We start from the raw sequence: 22,089 nt of genomic DNA on the forward strand, positions 1-22,089 counted from the left end.
GGAATGTTTTTAGACTCTCCCACTGAACTCAGCAGGAACTTTACAAATGACCTGGAACATGCAAGATGAAGTCCACGACTTTCAAGGACAAGCAAAACAACAAGGTGAAGATGTGATAATTAACTCAACCTATGTACAAAAATGGCTGCAGGAATTAGAAAAAAGCTGTAAATATTCATTTTATAGCCTCAAAATATACAATGAACTAAAAAAGCAAGAAATTAATTTACCATGAACTGCACAATCACCAAAGACTTTTATTGCAAACTGTAAAAGCTACAATAAAAGTAGCAGTGGTTTTACAGCTATTATAAAGTTTGAATTCATGCATATTGTTTCTCCAGTGCCATTAAGAGAATATAATGTAAAATTCAGTGACTTTTTTGTTTAGTTATGAAAATGATAATTTATACAAATGGCATACAGACAAAAGAGAAAGATACAAAGAGTCTTTAATCTGAATTTATTTCTTTACTTATCCTGTTATTCCTGCTACTTTATGCTACAGGTTTACGTTGTATTTGTTAAAAAAAAATAAAAAAAACCTCTACCCCCCACCGAGATACCACACGAAACATTTTCATTCTTCTAATCTTTTCAAGCAAATGAATAGATATAGAGAAAACATATATATATAAATGTTTGAGCTGTAAAGCTTTTAAAAGGAAGTATTTCAGATATCTAATTAATTGCAATGTTTTTCAGAGTCAGATAGTTTAGTCACACTATTTTAAAACCAGCTTTTCCCCTGTAAAATTTGACTTTTTTTCTTTTTTCTTTTCCTTCCATAGTTCAATGTTCAAAGCCTAGTTCAATGAGGCTCAGCCTCTAAATTGCTTTTGCACAATAAATTCATAGCAGCTGGATTTGCAGAAGCTTTGATCCTGGTATCTCTTGGGCATCTTTACATGCCCTTATCCTGACTTTTTCCTCCCTCAAAACTCTCATTAAAAACACAGGATTGAGTTCTGTGGGCTTGTTTGGTTGTCCCCCTCTTTATCTAGTTTTGCTCTCTGAAAAGTCAGGAGGCCTGCTGGTTTCAGCTGTGGAAGACTAGTTCACATGAAAGAAAGCTGGTGACTTCATTTTACACAAAATTGGAAAAGTGAAATTAAAACATTCAAACGTGTGAATGACATGATTAGCTAACTTGTACTTTTCCTTAGTGCTTAGGCAGAACAGCTTGCTGTCTGTTTCACAACATTAAAAAAAAAAAGACTTTAAGCCCTAAATTAATAGTAGTTTTGTGCAAAATACATATATAAAGAATTCTAAGCAAATCTCATACAAAATCACTATGGATTAGTCACATGATGTATTTGTAAGTAGGCTATATTTCATACATAGGTATATTGTTTCATAAAATTCGGTTTTCGTATTTTATCGTTTTCATGCTTTAAAGTGTGATTGCTGACTGAGGAGATTACAGCAAAACGATTTGTTTCGCTATCTAGAGAATCTGGGTACCTGAAGAACGCCATGCATAGGTGCAGTGCCTCCTGTTTGCACGTCGTGGCATAGCCCTCCCGAACAAACAACCTGAACAACACACCGGTCCCAAAGGTTAATAGGGACGGTGACCTCTGCCAGGCAGCACAGCACCAAGTGTAATTCCATTAATGTACTGCCGAGATAACAAGAAGATAATCGGACACTAAATTAAAGAAGTGTGGAGCGACGCCTTTATGCTTATCTTTGCTCAGTGAAAACAGAACACAAAAATAAAACAATCCCAGCTGAGTTACTCATCTTTGATGCTTTTAAAACGATAAACAGGTTAGAAATGTCTTCCAGAAAAAGAGATCACACCAGACATTTTTGGCACCCCTTTTGCAAGCTGCAAAATGGGATGAATGTCACTACCCAGCCAACAAATTCATCACCACCCGTGCTGCTTCGATTCGCCACGTATTTCCAAGGGAGGAGGGCCACAAAGAGGCAAGGGAACGTAACGGAGGGGCAGAGAAGTAGTCTCGGGAGATGCGAATCTTACACTGCGCTCTGCCATTTCTTTCCTAGAAATCTAACTCTTTCTTGCTTCATTTCTTCCTCGGCACTCTGGGACTGATTCCGCTCTCCCTTTCTCTGTTATATGTCCTGAAACCCACTGGGAAAAGCGGCGTGAAGATGCAGCCAAGCGCATTGTGCCGGTAACCAGGGCTTCGAACCAGGCCGGGCGCCCAGGCCCGAGCAGGCCTTGCCCCCGGGCAGCACCTCCGGAGGTGGCTTTCTGCCTCCGGGGGCTTTCTTTGTGGTGAGCTTTTTCAGAAGGAAAATATGTTTCCTTTTCAAGCGAGACACATTTCTCACGAAGGAAACCACAATGTCAAACTTTTCCTGAAAAGACAGGAACACAGCAAGGCACGCTCGGCCATCGTGGTACCAGGACGCCCCTGGAACCAGGCGCGGCGCGGGCAGCGGAAAGGGGCACTGCGCCCCAAAGGAAACGGGGCTGCTGCACCGGGGGCAAGCTGGAGAAACATCTGTAAAGGCTGATAATAGATTCGCTTCCTGAAATTCTTCCAGAACTGCTGTGAAAAGCAGGAAGTATGGGCAAGGGAGAGGAAGAAAATTACAGATGAGAAAAGAAAGCTCTGTTCCCCCCAAACTGGCTGGGATTGTGAATGCTGCTGTATGTGATGCTGCAGGTGTCGTTAATGAAGTTTCTGTGTCCCAGGAATACGTACAAAGGGCCAGCAGGGTTATTTCTGCCACGTGCCAGTCCTTTGCCTCGAGTTTGGGCCCACGCTCCAAGCAAACGGGGATGAAATGTGGCTCCTTCCCATGGGGTGTGCACACCCCTGCAAGCCTGCTTTCCGCCAGCAACCAGTAAGGCTGATCCGGACCCAGGACCTACAAAACTCTTACCTAGGCTCGGCTTTGGGCTACTGTAACCAAAACTGGCACTGTAGGAACAGCATTTAATTACAAGGAATACCAACTTTCCAAAGCAACACTGGATTTCAGGGATTGGGACCACCTGAACAAGACAGTACATTCCTGAATATAAGAGAGGAAAGAGAGAAACAAGGGAAGCTACTCCTTCCTCGGGTGCTGGGCAGGCAGCGGGCTGGGCACAGCCCTGCAAGGAGCCCCAGCCTGGAAGGTGCCTGGCCCTGGCACGCCTCTGTCCTCGGTGCCTGGGGGTGACCGCAGGCCATCCAGGGATGAAGGACAACAAGGGTCAGACACATAGGACATCAGGAGTAACGCTTTCTTCATCTGTTGTCAGCTCGGACAGCAGCTTCCTTGGCTCCTTGGCTTGGTTGCTCTGTCCCAGAGAGGAAGGTAAAGCATGGCTTGTGTCATCTTCCCTGCTCCGGGCAGAGTGCATTGCAAGCACCAACTGCACTGATGTGAAGCAGCCAGGTTTAACAGGGAGGTTACAAAGGTGCACCAGGGCTTCCTTGGAACAAGCACCCTTGGTTTACCCTTCCTCCCCTTCTTGATATGGGGAACAAGTAGAGCTTTCTATGGAGTAAAGCTCTGCCCAGAAAACCTGATCTTACTATTTCCTGAAGATGGCTGATAGCTTAGTCATATTTAATGATCTCGAGCCACGTTGACTACTACATTTTATCAGAAAAATGCTCAGATGAATACTAAGATGAACAATAAAGTGTTATATTTTTCTACATTTCCACATGAAAAAAAAATATTTACTTGACTGAGGTAGAGGGAGACTTTATTATCGTTATTTGTTTCCAATTTAAACATTGTGCCCTCCATAATCTCTCTGGAGCCCCAAGCAATAGCATTTTGAAAGACCAACCCGTAAAACCAAAGCTGGCAAAGCCAGCTGCAAAAAGATACTTCCTCCTTCCCTCGAAGAAAGCTGAGATTCTCTCCCAGCTCCACGATGTCCCATGAGAAGGGAGCACAATGGGAAGCAGCACGAGGGGGGAGCATCATGCGGCAGCACCCTGAGACGCGGGGCCAAGCGCCCAGCTCTGCCATGGCCGCTGCTCCGCCACGCGCCTGCTGCCGGGACCTGCACACCTCGGTACGCTCAGTTAAGATCCTCTACTGCAGGCCAAAACCCTCACACTGATTTGTGTTCAGAAATTAAATAGTAACCAGTGTTGTCTTTTAAGCAGAGACAGGCTAATAGCAAGGAAAACAATTAGTAACTATCATGCAAATTCTGAATTGCCTTTTTCTTTTCAGCCACTTCTTTTTTTGGCATCCATGAAAATTGCTTTTGTTCACAGTAATATTTGGAAAAGAGGTTTTATTTATGCAAATAGATGCATTTCTAAAAAAACAAATTTGCATGTAAATGAGTGTATTTGTGCATCAATTAGTGAATTTGAGTTCTTCTTTGCTGCAAACACACATCCATTTAGATGGTTGTAAATGACTAGTGAGAGGGAAAGAGGAAACATAAATGAGTCAATTTTCCTGAGCACTTGACAGATAACGCAAAATGCCTATTGTATGGGAGACAGGGAAACTATACAAATGCATAAAGACAGCAGCACAAAGCAGCTTAGTCAACAGAACTGTAATTCTTGGTCAACCTTTTAAGTCTCCTGAGACACAAAAGAAAAAATGGTACTCAAAAAAAAAAAAAACCACCACAAAGTTTATTCTGTCTACATTCTGCAGGCACGCTAATAACACTTCATTGGAAAGGGCATCAAAGATATAACTAGATCTTTAAAAACTGACAACAGATGGAGAAAGGATAGCTGGTAAAACCAATCCCTTGATAGGACCCCTGTCTTAACAGTTAGAAGATAGACCAGTAAATCCAGGTGTAACAACAAGCTTAAAAATCACTGAACAGATTGCCTTGACTTAATAAAGCAAGCTTGAGTAAGTAAGCATGAGAACACTGTCACTAAAAAAGAGTGTTTTGCTTTGGACAGAAGGGGAGATGGTGGCAAATCTTTTTGCTCACTTTCCAGGAAGTTCTCTTCAGAAAATGAAAACCTTTGCACGCACTACAATAAAGAGAACCCCAAGTTTTGCTGATACATTCATACATTCAGTACATATGGTAACAATTACCTTGCCTATTGTCTTTTGCTAATTTAAGCATATGTTCCCAAAAGCCTTCAATGAAATGGAAAGTTCACAAGACCATCTGTTATTTATTAATTTTTATTTCATCTGTTCTTTCTGGCTACCTCTGCCTAGAACAAGACATCTCTTGCAGACTGGAGTGGGAGAGAAAAGGGAGGGAAGAAACTGCTCGTAGATTCAGCTGTCAAGACTGCGGTCAAGCCAGGCCTAAACAAAAAAATTTCCTATCGTGCTCAACAAAACCTGTCCTTAATAATCCTCAGTGAGGATTATGGCTGTTGTGTAAAACAGAAGCAGTTTTTCTTCAGGGCAATTTTCACTAGAAAAGGGTAGCTAAATCACACTTTTGACAAAACCTATGAAAAATGTTAATGTACAATTTTAGTACATCCTGATTTTCCACCTCTTTCATGCAGATATTACCTTCTGCATGTTGATAATCCTGTAAATCTCTAATGTTTGACTGACAGTAAAGTTCTCCCACCAAGCAGAAATGTGAACATAAAACAGAGCAAGACAGCTGGTTTTAGACTACAACTTATTTTTGTCCTGTTTCATTTCAAGACCAGTAATAGGTGAGAGCTGATGTGATGAAGACCATAGATATGACTCAGAAGTTTGACCTTTATAACTTCAGACACACAGTGCCACTTTGCCATGAGATTAAATGGAACAGTAGAATTCAAAGGAAGTCTCCAAAACCATAGAAGCAAAAGCAAGACCGACTCCTGAGAAAGCCCATCAAAGGGGGAATGGGCAAACTGAGAGCACACGGCCACGGTGGAGAAGGGCTAGAAAGCAGACGGCCACGAGTATCACGAGGTCACTGCTAATAACCACATCAAACCAGAACCATTCCATTCATACATCCTTTTCTACAGTTTATTTCCCTGAACTAGGATTGTGTACACATACACTAGATGAGTAAAATACTCATGCAATCACTGGTAATAGTAACAGAGTTGCACAAGTATGCAACTGCATGGCTTGTAACAGATAGAAATCCTAACTCTTGGTGTGCAAAGTTACTCCGCAAACACCGAATAACCTATCAAATCCACAAATCTAACTTCTTTTTTGGCCTCATTTACATTAGTTCTGTAAACAGATGAATCTTAAACAAACCTGACAACCTATCTTTTAAAAGCCAAACATGGGAAGATCTCTAGCCCATTATGTTAGCCCATCGCTTCATGCAGTGTTATCCAAATCCAGATTCCTTCTTCCATCTGACTGATTTTAGCAGAGACGCTCATCTTCCTCTGTGAACTGACTGTTCATGCAAACTCAGTCACTGCAAACCAGCTGTAATCCTCTTCACTGATTGCATCATTTCTGCCCTTACTCTTATCAGGATTTTAGGGTGACGAGCTTCAGAAAGAAGGGTAGGAATGTACATCAGTTTCCTACCTATGGAGGGTCATTAGATTAGCAATTAAACACGTGGAAGCATTTATTTACTGAAATAAAATGTTCTTAATTTTAGTGTATTGCTTTTATATACTGCAAAGTAGCTAGTCCAGCAAATATTCAGGTACTACCCTATTATTTCATCCACTGTCCAAGATTTCCCCCCCACACACATACACACACAAAAATAAAAGGCAAAAAAAAAAACCCACGACATTTCTTTAAACAGTAATATAAAACGCACAGTGGATATTTCAAAAAAATTAAGAAACTCTTCAGGCAATAATATTCTCATCTGATCTTAATAGTGATGTTTATGCAGCATATATAATTAAAAGCGTTTTCAGTATCAGCTTAATTAATCTCAGAAGTTCAGTATTCAAAGAGCAAAGGAAATAAGCTTTTGCTACTCATTATATATCATGCAATTATATAATGAAGACATCCAATCATAATTACGTGTCATAATAATAATCCTGTGTCAGAAAGTTCCATATATCTAGAAGAAATAAAAAAGCATGCCTTAAACAGTTTGCCTCCAGGCCTAAGGGAACGATTGTAGGGACTCTAACCAGTACTGAAACCTAAGGAGAATGATGAGGGGGGAGGGAGGAAGAGGATCTTGCCTCAGGGAGAGCATTAAAACCACATTCCCACTGACACAATTCCCAGGTGGTCCCAGAGCAGCACAGAGAGGGGACAGTGACAGACTGAGCTGTGGGGCTGCTCGCAGCTGCTGAATTTCTGTCTTTTTCTCAGCGGGTAGCGGAACAAATAGCACTGCACTTGGGTTCCCCGACAGACAGGTTTGGGGGCTGAAAAAGGCTTAACTCTTCTTTCCTACTCTCAAGAGAGAGACCAATTAAACAGAAATAGTACCTAAATGTCTCCTCTCAGCAGATTTAAGCAGCACACCCGCACTTTTACCTACCTTTAAGCCTTGGCGTGTCCATGGGAGGGGGACCCGAGTCATCCCCCCGGTGCCGGCTGGGGACCGGCACCCACCCCAGGGGCAGCACAGCGCAGGTCGCACCTGGGGAGCGGGCGCAGCTTCCCGAGGGACGCGGTCTCGTTGCAGGACCTCCAGACCTTTTCTCAAGATCCTAACCAACAGCAGCTCCTGGGATGCCTGATCTGTTGCACACAGAAGGATTTTTCTTACAGAGGACTGACACAGCTGGTGAGAAAGCGGCCGCTGCCCCAAACCTCGCACTGCCCTGTGCCGCTTGGGTCACTCCTCCCGAGTCAAAGAACACCCTGTTCGCAGGAAACTGCCTACCAGAGGGGAGCATGGCAACCGGACCTGTCATTTTATTCAAGGAACTACTTTTGTTAGCACTTTTAAATCACACAATGTGATTCTGTGGTTAACAGGGAACTACGTCCCTTTGGAAGGAGCACAAAAGCAATGCATCCTTGCTGAAAACCAGAGGCCTTTCCCCAGCTGCGAGTGCCCTGTGAGCGGAGTTTTGGCCCTTTCACCCTCCTGGCCTGCTCTAGGATCAGTTTATCACACACAAAAAAATCAAATCCATATAATTCCTATATATAAGTTAATAACAACACTGACACCTCAAATGCAGGGCAAACGTATTCAGTTAGAGAACAATTATTTCTCATACTCTAATAAAAGCAAGCGCTGAGGTAATACAGAAGGCAGGCAAATTTTTACTTATCAAAAAATAACATCATCCTAAAATTATTTATGTAAATAGATTCAGTTGTGCTCAATTAATGCAGCCAAACAGGATTCATCCAAAACAATACATTTAATTTGTCGACTCAAATAATGATAAATTAGATCTGCTGTAATTCAAAGGAACTGTTTCAACTTAGACGTGATTACACACGTGCAACTCTCAGTAAAGCCCACTAATCTGCATAAACTAATAACAAAAACACAAAAGTCACATCAAAAATGTCAGTGTCATGAATTACAAAAGCCCCTCCTGACCATAAATAAGCTAATACTTCTTTAAATAAATTACAATATTTCACCTTCGAGGCCAATATTGATTCATCTGACACTAACAATGCTCACAAAAAGGTTCCAATCTACTTCCCTCCCCCCTTAATGCTCGAACTAATCAAAAACCAAAGAAAGGAAACTCTGGGAGGACGAGCCCAACACAGCACGGCACCGTTTAGCAGCCCATGTGGCCAAGAAGGGTGCTGCCTTGCCCTTCCTGGTGCCGGTGCCCACGGCACTGCTGCAAAGAACATCTGCTGCCCCAAGCACCCCGTGTGCCTTCTTTGCAGGGCAAGATCCGCAGAGCAAGAATCTGGCTTATTTCAACATTACAGCAGTTTTAATACACCTCCATGGAAGTCATCTACATGTGAGGTTTAGGTTTCCATTTCTGATGCCTTCAAGCATGTAATATCGAGCCTTATGCAATATTTAGACGGCCCATCAACCAAGTGTTGTGTGAACAACAAGCACTCTCACCTCTTCTACTGGAAAGGAAGGAAAAACTTCACATTTCAATGTACAGGTTTTTGTTTGTTTGTTTTGTTTTACAGCAACAATTCATACTCATGACATAATTCAGAATGGCTGAAATTCATGAATTAATCATCAAATGAATAAGCGGAATTTAAAGCAGTAAAAATAACACATCAAAATATAACATTAAGTAATTTTGACAACCATCCTGCTTAATTATTTATTCTAACAGCTATAGCATACTGACCTACTGCAGCATATTTAGTGAACAAAAGGCCATAAAAGACTAAAACGTGCTACAGTTTTTATATATTAATTGCATGTTGGAAAATGAGAAAAGGCTGCTAACCATTTTATTGGGCCAGATATCATAAAGCGTAGTAAACAGAGAACTAAGATACCCGGGTGTTTTGTTGCTAATTATGCACAAAAGAAAATCTTGAATGCAGGTTACTGCTAAAACACAGAGTCCTGTAATTACCCACACAATTATCCAACCATTTAACTGTTTGCCTGCTGCTAACCAGCCAGCTAGCAGGCAGCAGCACGCACCTGCAGGGAATCCGTAGGCAGCCTTTCCTGCCATTCTGCTCTGACTTATCCCTCAAGTAGTGCTGAAGAGCACCCTGTCCAGTTACCAGGATAGATCACTAAAATTTTCTAAGTTTATATATTGGAGCCAATGCTCCAGGGCACCTCAGAAGTTCCGAGGCAAAGCCTTTCAAGCCTACCGCCTGGCTTCAACAGCAGGGCTTGCATCCAGGAGGCTGCGCGAGCTCACTCCTCAGGAGAGAGACAGCTTGGTGTGGCTATGGGAAGTCAAAACCATCATCATAAAAGCAAGCAAAATGTACTAAGTAACAGGATGGCCAGCAAGACAGGAAATAAACAAACACCCAATCCCCCTTTACTCATTCTTATACAGCTCACCTTTGTAATTAGAGTATTATTCACGCAGAAAAAAAGCGGAACGTGCCATTTCATAAAAAGTTGTATTAACTGCTGGCAGTAAAACAAGCAGAATTCATCCTTCCTTGAAAACACAGTGTGATAGTGACTTTTGCTAAAAAGAAGCCATTAAGAAAGTCATAATCATCAGATTTTATGAATTCACGCAGAGAGAAAATCCCTTTGGTTTGTCTCCATTGCAACACCCTTTGCACAGCTTTATGCAGCGCCTTGCCATTCAAAACCCTGGTACGGCAAGGGACTGAAATGGGAGGCAAAGAAAAAAAGGTCATCAACGTTTAGCTGCCTGTAGCTAAACAGCCTCTTAGAAGTATCCTTAAATTTCAGGCAGTACTAACTGTTGCCATGATCACAGCATGTAGAAGGTACATTAGATAAATAAAATTAATTAACCTCGGCCTTGGGATTCCTAACTATGCATAGCATCTGGCAAAACAGTTACTCATAAGCTCTCTCTAAACCATTTTAAATCTTTCAGGGCACTTAGCTAGGCTAAAGCTGAAGGTTGCTTTCTCCCAAGATTGCTACGCCACCTCAATATAAAAAAAAATTCTGAAAAAAACATATATATATTTTTTACTGCAAAGAAAGCACAGAAACTATCAGTGTCCACAGGCAGTCTCTAGGGTGATAAATGTGCTATTTCAGTATTGTACTGCATGTACTGTACGAATGACAAGCTCAGTACTCCCACACACATTTCTGTCTAATACACTGATGCCTAAAAGATTTTTCTAGTCACCAGGAACTCTTTCCTTTCTTGCTACGAAATTCTGGGAGTCATCTCACCATTAGTGGCTGAACATAGGCTTTGCTCCTGCTGTACACATTCCTGTACTTACCCAGAAAAACAAATGCCTGTCTACACAGCCTGTCTGGAAGCAGTAAAATCCCACCCGCATTGCAGGGAATTTCCACCCCCCCCTGTGCAATGCTGACAGAATGCTCTCCAATGCCCACAGGTGAGACCTGCTGCCTTTCCTTCTGCAGGATTTACTGTCGGGAGCTCCCACACCTCTAAGCCATCCTGTCCTGGCAGGAACCAGGGACGACCGAGGGAAAGGAGGAAGCCAGAGCCTTTCAGTGAGCTGCGGCCATCCCCTCAGGAGCTGGGAGCACGCTGCGGGCACGGCTGGGTGCAGGAAGCTCCGTGACTGCCCCACGCGCCACGGCACCGAGCCCAGTCCTCGCTCCCAGCCTCACCTCCTCCCACGCCCTCAGCTTTGTTATCCCTACAGCACCGGCGTAACCCCAGGGCTGGTTGTGCCTAGTGCCACAACGCAGCAGTGATGATTCCATGTGGGTTTGCAGCAGTTAATGCGGGACTTCCCAAAGTGCTGCTTCTTCCTCAGTGGGGTTGCAGTCATCCAGCTGCAGTGAGCCCCTAGCTGCTTGGCAGTCCCCCTCTCCTGCCCAAGTCAGCAGAGACCTTATGACAGCTCAGGTGGGAAGTACCGATCTTACAGACTGCATTTCACCTGGCTCTGGTTCCACCTGGTTGTACTTAAGTCCTTAACTGTTCTTTGTATTAAGCACGGAAGGAGATAAAAGCATTTAAAAGGACAGCAAGCACAGCACATGTATGTGCCATTAGAATTGCAATCAGCTGCTAGGCACATTGCTGCTTGACTTTAGCATACATTATAATATATATCCTTCCTTTACATGTACACTATTTCTTGAGTCAAAACAGAAATAGATTACTCTTCCAAGACTTCCTCGCTATCGCTAAATCCACTTGCACATCTTGGAGTGGGAGTAGCACGGGGGAGGAACACGACGCGGTGCCATCTGAGGAGAGAGCTACTCCGATGTGCAGTAAGGGAGAAGATGGGAAAGAGGCCAAACAACAAAAAATTCATGTAAATGCCAAAACCAGCCTTCATCAAACACCTTTTTTGCCCAGCAGTTTGCTATACTTGCTGAAATTGTAGGCTATCCAAGTCTGCATCGATGCAAGGAAGTCCTGAGCAGGGACGCAAGCCCCCAGCTTCTCTCCCACGAAGGCGTGACCATGAGCAGGCTGTTGGTGCAGCCTGCTGGTGGAGGGGCACGGGGGCTACCAACCATTACAGGCCTGGAGGGCAAGGAAGCCGAAACACAGGCTCTACTAGAAAAATCACACAAATATTTTAATAAGCTAGTTCCATGAATTTCCAGGACGACAGACTCACTTTACAATTTTAGCACCAAAATCCATAAAATGACTGTTGTTCCTATGAAGACATTTGCAAAAACCATTTGTCCAAAGGTTCCTAGTCATCAACAGAATGCTGGGCTTGGGTTTCGGAGCCATCTTTTGGGGATTCCCCATGCTCCTCCTGTTCCCATCCGAATAATTTAGCTCACCGGTTTCAGAGATCCTGAACGCCTCAGAATGAAACCCTGCTTGTGACTGACTGAAACTAATGCTTTTAGGGTAAATAACACAGCACGGCTTATCTGACTTCTACTGAGCATCTCCTCTACTTCCACTACCTTGAGGAGCAGTACAGACACCAAACAATCACCTCCCCAGCTCGGGAGCAGCACGCTTTACCAAGAAAACGCCGTCCCCTTCTCTGGTATCTGCAGCCTCACTGAGCAAGAATTAGATGACAGATACTGACGTTATGTTTATACCGTATATGGGGCATATGTTAGCACAGAAAGGGCAATACGTTTCTGCACATTTTCTTGTGATCCAAAGAGTCAAAGAGAGGCAGGACTGCCCAAAACTCCAAACATTTCTCGGGAGAAGCAGCTTCAGGGAAACTGCTATGTTCGCTTTTCATTCCCTGGCTAAAATCTGTCCTTTACTAAAAGTCCTATTGGAAGTCTCAGGAGAATAAAGGACAATACTGAGAAGAGATCCCACATTTATGTAAAAGTTAGAGGTGCTGCCAGCACAAGTATGTCAATACTCATGATCTAAGAATTAAAAATAGCAACATAAAATGGGAATGCTTTCTCTCCCCTTGTCTTTCTGCTTATTTTCTCTTTTCTAAATGCACTTTACACATTGTTAGTTAGGTATACTGTGTGTGGGATGCATTATTGAGGTTGCCATGGTTTTTCATTTTTAATAAGCTTTGAGACTTTATAATCTAACCAAGTACATTCATAATTACTACATCTCTTATTTCTCCCTACCCTCTCCCTCCAAAGCCCTTCAGAAAATACTAGTGGTAAAACCTACTGATTTGAAAGACAATAAAACATCAAAGTAAAAGCCCACCCTCAAAGAGTTGGCACACAACAGCTTAGGAATGTAAAAGGAGAAAATTACCAGCACCAAACTCCGGGATATATCCATATATCCATGTCCTTGCGCCTGTTGTTAACATCTAAAGCCAGGATGACATGTTGCACTGTGCAGTGCAAAATTCCCCGGCGCGCACAGAAAGGCGAGGAGCGTTTGCCACCAGAGCTGACAGTGAACCACTGAGCGCTGCCTACCCCAGCTCTGGTGCTCCTCGCCGCGGCTGCTGTTGCCATACAGGAGGCCAAGAGCTCAGGCAGCCTGCGGCAGCTCTCCCTGATGGGTGCGATGCCCCTGCGCACAGCCTCAACTGGGCAAAGCCGTGGAGCAACTGGCTGATGTTAACAGCAAGAACCTGAGTGGGACAACTCCTGCTGTTGATGCCTATTCCATCTGCTGAAAGCTGACGTCGAGCTCTAACACTTTCAATAACATTGCCCGTGTGTGTTTTCTTACATTCAGAAGGAATCCAAAGAAAAGAAAATCCAGCTCATGGCGTCTTACTGACGTGTGCATGGTGAAGAGGGTTATGTTTTTCAGGTCCACAGCACAAATCTCGGTTAGCGTAGGTAACAGGGATGTCATAGCTTTTATCGATCATCAGTGTCTGCGCTGACTGGTACAAGAGACCCTGAGAAACCCACTTTGCCAGTACAAGTTAATGACATTGTCTTGACAACAGAATATTGTTGGGCCAATCACATTCACACAGATATTTTTTTTTTCCTGAAGGCACAGAAATTTTGGCTTCTACTGCAGAACAGGCACTTTGGAGAAGAGTATGCATTACTGGTGTGCAGACCCTTTTGTCCCTATGCTAAACTCAACCCATTTGGTTTTGCTCTTACCTAGCACAGGCCCACGGCAACCACATACCAGGAAACCCCATCTTGATTTCTGCCTGCTGTTTGGCTTGGGGAGAACATGCAGGCAGCCTCAACGCCAGCACGCGCCAGCCCACATACCTCCCGTAACATCCACGGGAGCAGCAGCGCCTCAGAAACTCAGACTTGTTCTTTTGGCCGGTGTGCATGCAGCAGCAGGCCGGCGATGGCCGCGCTCTTCTGGAACTCATCCTGCTCCACGCAGGGCTGCATCAGCAACCACCACACGGCGCTGTGCAGCACAGGCAAACTGAGGCTTCGCGGGATCCTGTATCTTAATCAAATCTGGGTGGTTTTCTACAAAGACACAGCACAGCACACCCTTGACTACAGGAATTTCTCAAACTAATGGAAAGTTCCTGCTCCAAAGCATGAAAATGCCTCAATAGAACTATTGTAATGTTTCTTTTAATGTGGGCAACAGAATGAATTTCTTTTCCAGTCTGCAGCTTAGTGATGGCTGAGTATAATGCTAGTATTAGACATCAAACTGCCTATCACATGTGAGAAGGCTCTTGTGAAATACCTTATTATCCAGTACTCAGATCGAGACTGTAAGATAGAGCATGTCAGCTTGCCCGGCACTAACCTGACATTCAAGTCCATGCAAGAATCAGAAGGAAAACATTTTTTTCTCTTGACAGCAGAAACCACTTTTTCCAAATGTTAAATTTTATCTTTACAGTGTTGTCAATGGCAAGCATGCAAAAATCACAGTAAGCAAAAAAGAAAAAGAAAAAAAGAAATTGCGTGGTCTGATCGTCTGATTCAGCATCACATGATTTTAAAATAACTACTGCATTCTTCGGGTGATGGCATGGCACATCAAAGAGTTGAAGAATAAACTGGTATTTAGTCTAAAATATAAGACTTCCCACATCACATTCACACAGACATTTTTCTCCTGAAAGCACTGAAAATAACATCTTGAGTAGGGTTAGGTTTTTTACACTGCTCTTTCTATAGAGAGTTTGAAACACTTTTCTACTATTTCTGAAGCCAAGGATTCTCACACGTTCCTACCACAGCAGCAGGATGGCCTTTAAGAGAGCCAGCCAATATGGGAAGATTCTTTACATACTCCTCATAGCTAACAACATCAACATCATAGCAGTTCTGTTTGAACTTTGCATTAAACCCATTTTTTTGACAGTGGTATCTGTTACTCTACCTAATTCTGGATCACTTTAAAATTCAAGATCACATTAAGGTTTCCTCCCGGAGGAATGAAAGGAGTGCTCTGCCTCTCCCTGACCAGTGCTACGTTCTGACAGCACTGAACTCTGAATGGCTTGAAGGAGAGCACCTTGCTGGATACAAAAGAAGTGCCAATGCTATCCTTTGTAACCAATTCTGCCTTAGTTAACACAGTTTGTGCCATTCACGTTTCGTAATTGGAGAGCCGCGTTTTATGCTCTTGTCATTCACACTGTTTTTCATTCATAAATTTATTGGAAAACTTCTCTCTGACCTTACCAACTGCTTTCCCAGAGACCAGACTAGATTGTAATTGACCTTTCCACCAGCCAGCTCTACCTCAGTTTTAAGGATTTCCTCTTCATTTCCGCAGGATGCTTAGGCCTTTCCAAAGCACTATGCTAGCAAAGGAAGTGTCCCGCGTTTTCCCTTACTGTTCATCCACATGCTGCTAAAAATAACACGACCAGCTCAGTGGTTTCAGTTCTCTCCAGCACTCTTGTATATTCCTCAATCATTTCCTACTGCATAACTATCATGTTCCTTCGACTGTGTAATTTTAATACAGCACACCATCAATATTGTTGGTTTTTTTTTTTGTTCCTTCACATAGCCATGATGTTAAGTACATGAAATCCAGAATTTTAATCAACTGTCAGCAACAGACTCACACAAACTATGTTTTACAGCATGAATTTCTATCACTTACGAGTCTTAAGATAAGATAAAATTGGAATTTCTCCTGTAAAATCTAAGCAATTATAAAACAAGTCACTTATCAGAACAAAATTATACATGATAGTCCCAGTTTACCACTTAAATTATTTTATTTTATGAAGACAAAATGGAAAAGGAGCTATCCAAACATTTTCAAAAACAAGAGTAAAGCAAGTTCCCTTTTTTGTCCCACTTCAGATTGGCTCTTAAGGCAAGTCTTTGAAATTCTGCTTCCACCGCACTTGGAAAAAATTCCTTGCAGCCGCTGGTTGCCCCCTCCCTCCGTCAGGGGATTTACCTCAGCAGCAGGGACTTCTGCCTCACAGAGAAGAAGGAATTGGTTTAGCAGTGCAAACTGAGTAATCTGTCTTGCTGACACCAAACATCCCTGTTTTCCTTCTTTGTCAAATGTGCTTTGACGTGTGCAGCTCAATTTCAGTAGGACAGACTACATTTTAAGTCCCTACCTGTAAAAATTTGTTTTCATCAGAAAACAAAGAGGTTTGTCACCACACTGGACGTGAGCTGTGTTTCTGCCAGGGGGTTTTACACAGATCTAGAGCACTGCAGAAACCTGTCCAAAATCAGGAGGCTGCACTGCGGGCAGGCGAAGCACTGCTGGGGCGCCCTGGGAGGCAAGCACGAGCTCAGCCCCACTTGCTGTAGGGAAGCGTCTGTGCACTTAGGCCCGAGTCTGATGCAGACCCAACTATATACTTCCCACGTAAATATACCGAGGATGGAAATTCTGTGTTCCCCTGTGAGGCCTTAAGGTCCTCACCCTTTTTATAGAGGCTCCACTCAAACTTTCCACTTCATTTTATCATTGGAAACATGTCACAGATCTATGTGCCTCTCTCCAATTTTTAAACATCAGTGGCCTTGAACACCGTGGTCTTCCATCCGCTTCAACAAAATCTGCAGCAGAGCCTTATAAGCCATGTACAGTACTGTTTCAGTTAAACTCACCGACATGCATCAACAGTCAGGAGACACCTAGAAATAGCCCAGGCAGAGCAGCACAGAACAATACGAGAGCGATTAGTAATCGCTGTCTGAGATGACGAGGAAGTCAGTCTTTTCAAGTATGTCTATAATGATTTTGTCACTTAATACGATCACGGAATCTGCCATGGCATACATTGCCTCGACTGATGTGCTAATCTCTCTCACAGTCCTGAACGTGCGGGAGACAGGGAGACAAGGAGATCCATAAAAACTCCACTGGTGGAATGAGCACACTTCCCAGTATTTCCACTCCAGCACTGTTTGTGTGTTTCTGTCAATAGTTAAAATTATCATGGTCAAAAATTAGAAAAAAAAAAAAAAGCAGCAGAACTTCCTCAAGCTTTATTAGATAAGGTATGTTCCTTTTTCAGAATGAGAGCATGGAAAGAGTTGGTGTATTGGCACAACAAATATTTAATGTATTTTGTTCAGGAATGTGAGCACTCAGACTGCATAAATCACAATAAAAAAAGGAAATATTAAATGTCCATTTGTGCAGTGCACTTCTTTTGCACAAGCCACAAGTCCACAGAACGTACCAGCCTTCTCTAACACACACCGTTCTGCCCGTTCCTCACCCCTTTCAGAGCAGTGCGAACGTCACCCTGCTGCCGTCGTTCAGCAGCCGCACGCACGCAGCCCGCAGATGGGCGCCGTCCTTGAGGGGCTGGTGGCACTGCTGCCTGCGCATAAGGGGGAAGGAGAAAAATTAAGCCAAAGAGAGAAAAACATTCAATTGCTGTGTTTTTTTTTTTTTTTTTTTTGTTATCCAGTTTAGTTTTAGAAGACTCAGTTCAAACTGGGAGAGCCTGCACATATTCCCCACAGCTGGTGCACCAATTAAGAGCTATGAGGAGAGTTCAGGTTTCAAGAAGAACATGACACCTGCCCTCCTAAAACTGAGATAAGTTTTCTACTTTAACGTTGCTGAATTCGACTCAGGCCCTTTTGTAAAGCACAAGTGTGGAAAAAGGATCTCCATCCCTTCCCTGGGCTTCGGGGCAGGATCTCAGAACATGAACAGATTCAACTCTGTGATGTTTCTTTCCACATTCTTCTTTACTGAGTATTTTCTTAAGAATAAATGCAATTAATTAGACATTGAGCCATAGAGTAAAACAAATTTTAATTGATGTGGGAAAACAAAAGGATATTAAAAAAAAAAAAAAAGAAAAGAAAAACAATTAACTTCTTCGTTATTGCTTCAGAATGTGTAATAATTGGCATTCAAGCAAACTATAGTATCTTTCATCTGGAAGGCATTCCAGGCTAATACATCTGTGGTTTATTCTTTTGTTTGCAGATACTCAGTGGCTTGTTACGATCATAATTGGATCATAACACTTTCTAATTCTTTGGATGGTGATTCATCAAATCTCAGAATTGCTACCACCTCCTCCCTGAGGCACATGGACTGGTCTACATAGTAAGCAGGAAAGAAACTAAGAGCTATTTTGGAACAGAGTAGTATTCAGTTTGCACCTAATGCAAATATTTAACAACCTATTCCCTTTTTGCTCTGCAACAACAACTGCTCTTTCTACTTAGAAAGAAATTCAGACCTGTGAAATACACTTAGTATTCTTTAAAATTGGGCTTCTGTACAACCCAGCTGAGAGGCTCAGTATCACACTGTGTAACAGTCCTGCCTCAGGTCCAGTTCCTCATTGTAAAAACATAACAATATGAGAAGGGAACATCTACAAAATGTATTAATTTGTGTTATGATTCTGAAAATTGATTAATTACACTTTGGTGTATCTCACCCACAGAAGAACATGACACTAATTTTGTTTTAAATTAAAAACTGGACATCTAATAAAATCTCTTCCTAGAAAGAAATTTGAAGGTAACAAATATCAGTGGTCCTGGCCCTCCCCACTCCCCACGTATGCCAGCCTTTCTCTCACTCATTTTCTGTCTTTTGCCTTTATTGGCAGTGGTGAAGTGAAGCAGTTTTAGCGTGACTGCAGAAAATCAGGCAGAAGGAAAGCAGCTCACCAAAACGGCAAAACTAAGAGAGAATAGCTTTGAGGTTTTCATTGTAGCCTTTCTAAGCATGAAAAGTCAAAATATTTGTAGTCGGGTCTGATAGCTCAGAAAGTCTAATGTCATTACATTAGATGGTCCAACTTTCATCTGCTCACTGGTTTTCTTTCGCTTTATATTTTTCAGGCCAAGAGGGCAAAAGAGGGTAAGACACAAGGCAGAACCATGCTGGATGTATGTTCTGTTCCCTCCAGTAACGTATCTGAAAGCATTAAAACATTGCGACACCAGTTAGCACGGCCAGTTAAGTCCCACCAGATTGTGGGGGACACAACGCATACAAAGGCTGAGTTCTGCTCCAGCTTTCCTCAAGACCAATACATCTCGGTGGCTTTGTTTCAGCAACCTTGCCCAGCCTTGTGTTCCTGCCAGTCCTGTCATTCTCCTCAACACGGAAGGCTTGTCTACAGAAGGAAAAAATTGTAAAATAAGCTAAGGGCAAGGCTAGCAGGTGTTTCGGTCTCATATTTTTTTCATGAAAGCACACAAACTCCTAGCTCCCACTAAAACCACAGAATACAGACTTGTACATATCTTCATGAATGCAACTCAATTTACTTTTCAGGCACTCACATGGCATGTTAAGGGGACTTGTTCAAACCATAAAGAAGTTTCCTCAGCATGGAAAAAAAGCACATCTATGTGAGAGCCAGCACATTTTGATAAAAGTTGGAGAATAAAGAATGCCACCGGCTTGTCAAGACATTGCAGATACCAACACCACTGAGCATAGACATGCCTGCTTGGGCACAGGTCCATGCAATGGAAACGTTTTGATTCTCATTACTCACCTGGACTAAATCAACACAGAGTTCAAACACGATGTGAAAACAGCCAAAGCTATACACACAGTGATAAAATAATAAAGACCCTTCCCCACTGACCTGCACACAAAATAATCATCTAGTGTTAGTGTGGATAAGCTAGTTTTATGAAAATTATAAATGATATGTCCTTTGACATTTTCTCAATGATACAAAGCTTTTCTGGACACCTTGCTGCAAGCCAAAATGGCTAATGATTGTGAGAAAATAGGAAAGACCACATTCTCCATGTTTTCAATGCCAGACATATGAATGTTTTGGGCCCCTCGCTACAGGAAGGACATGGACGTGCTCGAGCGAGTCCAGAGAAGGGCGACCAAGCTGGTGAGGGGTCTGGAGAACAAGTCTTACGAGGAGCGGCTGAGGGAGCTGGGCTTGTTCAGCCTGGAGAAGAGGAGGCTCAGGGGCGACCTCATCGCTCTCTATAGGTACCTTAAAGGAGGCTGTAGAGAGGTGGGGGTTGGTCTGTTCTCCCACGTGCCTGGTGACAGGACGAGGGGGAATGGGCTAAAGTTGCGACAGGGGAGTTTTAGGTTGGATGTTAGGAAGTACTTCTTTACCGAAAGGGTTATTAAGCATTGGAACGGGCTGCCCAGGGAGGTGGTGGAGTCACCATCCCTGGAGGTCTTTAAAAGACGTTTAGATGTAGAGCTTAGGGATATGGTTTAGTGGAGTACTTAGTGTTAGGTCGGAGGTTGGACTCGATGATCTTGAGGTCTCTTCCAACCTAGAGAAATCTGTGAATCTGTGAATCTGTGAATGTCTTGCAATACAATCAGATATGCCACCTCCAGAATCTTCTGCCATGGGATGACATTACCTTTCTAAGAGTGACAGGCATGCTGAGAACATTACCTGTCCTAATACTGACTGCAGAATAACCAGAAGGAACTGCTAAATGGGAATAATTTAGCACTCTAAGAATCTCCATAAAAAGGAAGCCCTACTTTGCTTCACATAATGTACAAGCAATCTTACAGCTTCCCAAAGTACATTTCTCAGAGAGGTCTGAACTCATCTGCAAGGGTCTGTTTATTCCCAGGACCCAAGCATCCATGTATGTTTGGGTGCCTGAGAACGGAGAGAACTTCTGAATCCTGGCAGAACTCTTATGAATGAAGACTTCTGCAAACAACTTTATCTCTGTCGCTATTACTTGCCGTACAAAAATGATTTTTTTTCCTTCCACTGTGACCACCCAGCTACTCAGCGAAGACAGGCATGGTCACATACAGCTGGAGTTTGAGAAGAGGGTACTTGGTCACAACGCAAGAATTTGCAGCACACAGAACGGATCAGTTACATTATTCAATCATTCATTTGAAATAAGATTTGGGTCAACTCCCTGAGCTGCACAGAAACATTAACCCAGGACAGTAGATGCACACAAGCATGGGTGTAACTGTCCCTCGGCATAACACACAGCATCCGAGAGCTGTGCTGCTTCTCCAGCACACCAGGTGGAAAGCAGGCAGCACGAGCTCCTTATCGGAACAAACCCTCCTGCAGCGAGGAGCAAAGCGAGCACTTCGCACTGACACAAGCTCGTCGGGTGCTTGAGCGTAGCCATGGAAACCCCCATCTCTCAGAAACGCTAGTACGCATCTACGCGCCTTTGGATTTTACATTCTGTGTAAAACATGAACAGAACTGAGAGCAGTGGAATATCTGCTCCATTAATCGGGTCCTACTTCAGCCAGGAAAGTGCATTTCAAGGCAGAAAAGCTCCCGCTATACCTACTTTCTAAACCAAATCCCTCCAAAGTATGCAGCTGTAATTTCTGGATTACTCTATTCTTTGACAACAGTATTTATTGCTCTGCAACATGGATATAAGCCCCGCAGGACTGCAAATATTTTGAATGCGCTGTACAGTACCATTTACTAACACTTGAGTGGTAAATAAACAATCATGTAGAAAAATAGGACGGAAAGTGTTTGGCTATACCAACAGCTTCTATTATTATTATTATTATTATTATTATTATTATTATTAAAAATATGCTGTATAGTATTTCTCAGGAAATCTGGCAGGATTAATAACTTTTTAATCCTGATTTAATCAAAGGCTTCTTTAAAGAAAAAAAAATATCATATTTCTCTATTTTTGGACCTGCGAAAAGAAACAGAGAAATCTGAAATTCCAATGCAAGTTTAAGCCTCCCGATACTTAACTTGCTATTCTTAGATAATTTGCATGATTTCTTTTAATAGTATATCAGCCCACAAAGATCTGCATGCCTCTGATTGAAAACCAATGTCATAAACAGTAACCTGTGAAAGTTATTGTACCAAGATATTACTGAATGAACAAAA

At 42.8% G+C, this 22,089-nt stretch overlaps 1 long non-coding RNA gene across 9 annotated transcripts in view; it reads right to left on the reverse strand.

The window, feature by feature from the left end:
• Nucleotides 1-14,533: 14,533 nt before the first annotated feature.
• LOC136791428 (uncharacterized) overlaps nucleotides 14,534-22,089 on the reverse strand; it is a 32,003-nt gene continuing 24,447 nt past the window's right edge. For 4 of the 9 annotated variants that reach the window (XR_010833462.1, XR_010833459.1, XR_010833456.1 and 1 more), the window contains one exon: nucleotides 14,536-17,583. This is a non-coding gene — a long non-coding RNA (uncharacterized lncRNA). The other 5 variants (XR_010833460.1, XR_010833458.1, XR_010833464.1 and 2 more) reach the window with 4 other exon arrangements.

The sequence above is a fragment of the Anser cygnoides genome, chromosome 9 (genome assembly GCF_040182565.1).
Source record: "Anser cygnoides isolate HZ-2024a breed goose chromosome 9, Taihu_goose_T2T_genome, whole genome shotgun sequence".
NCBI classification, from domain to species: domain Eukaryota; kingdom Metazoa; phylum Chordata; class Aves; order Anseriformes; family Anatidae; genus Anser; species Anser cygnoides.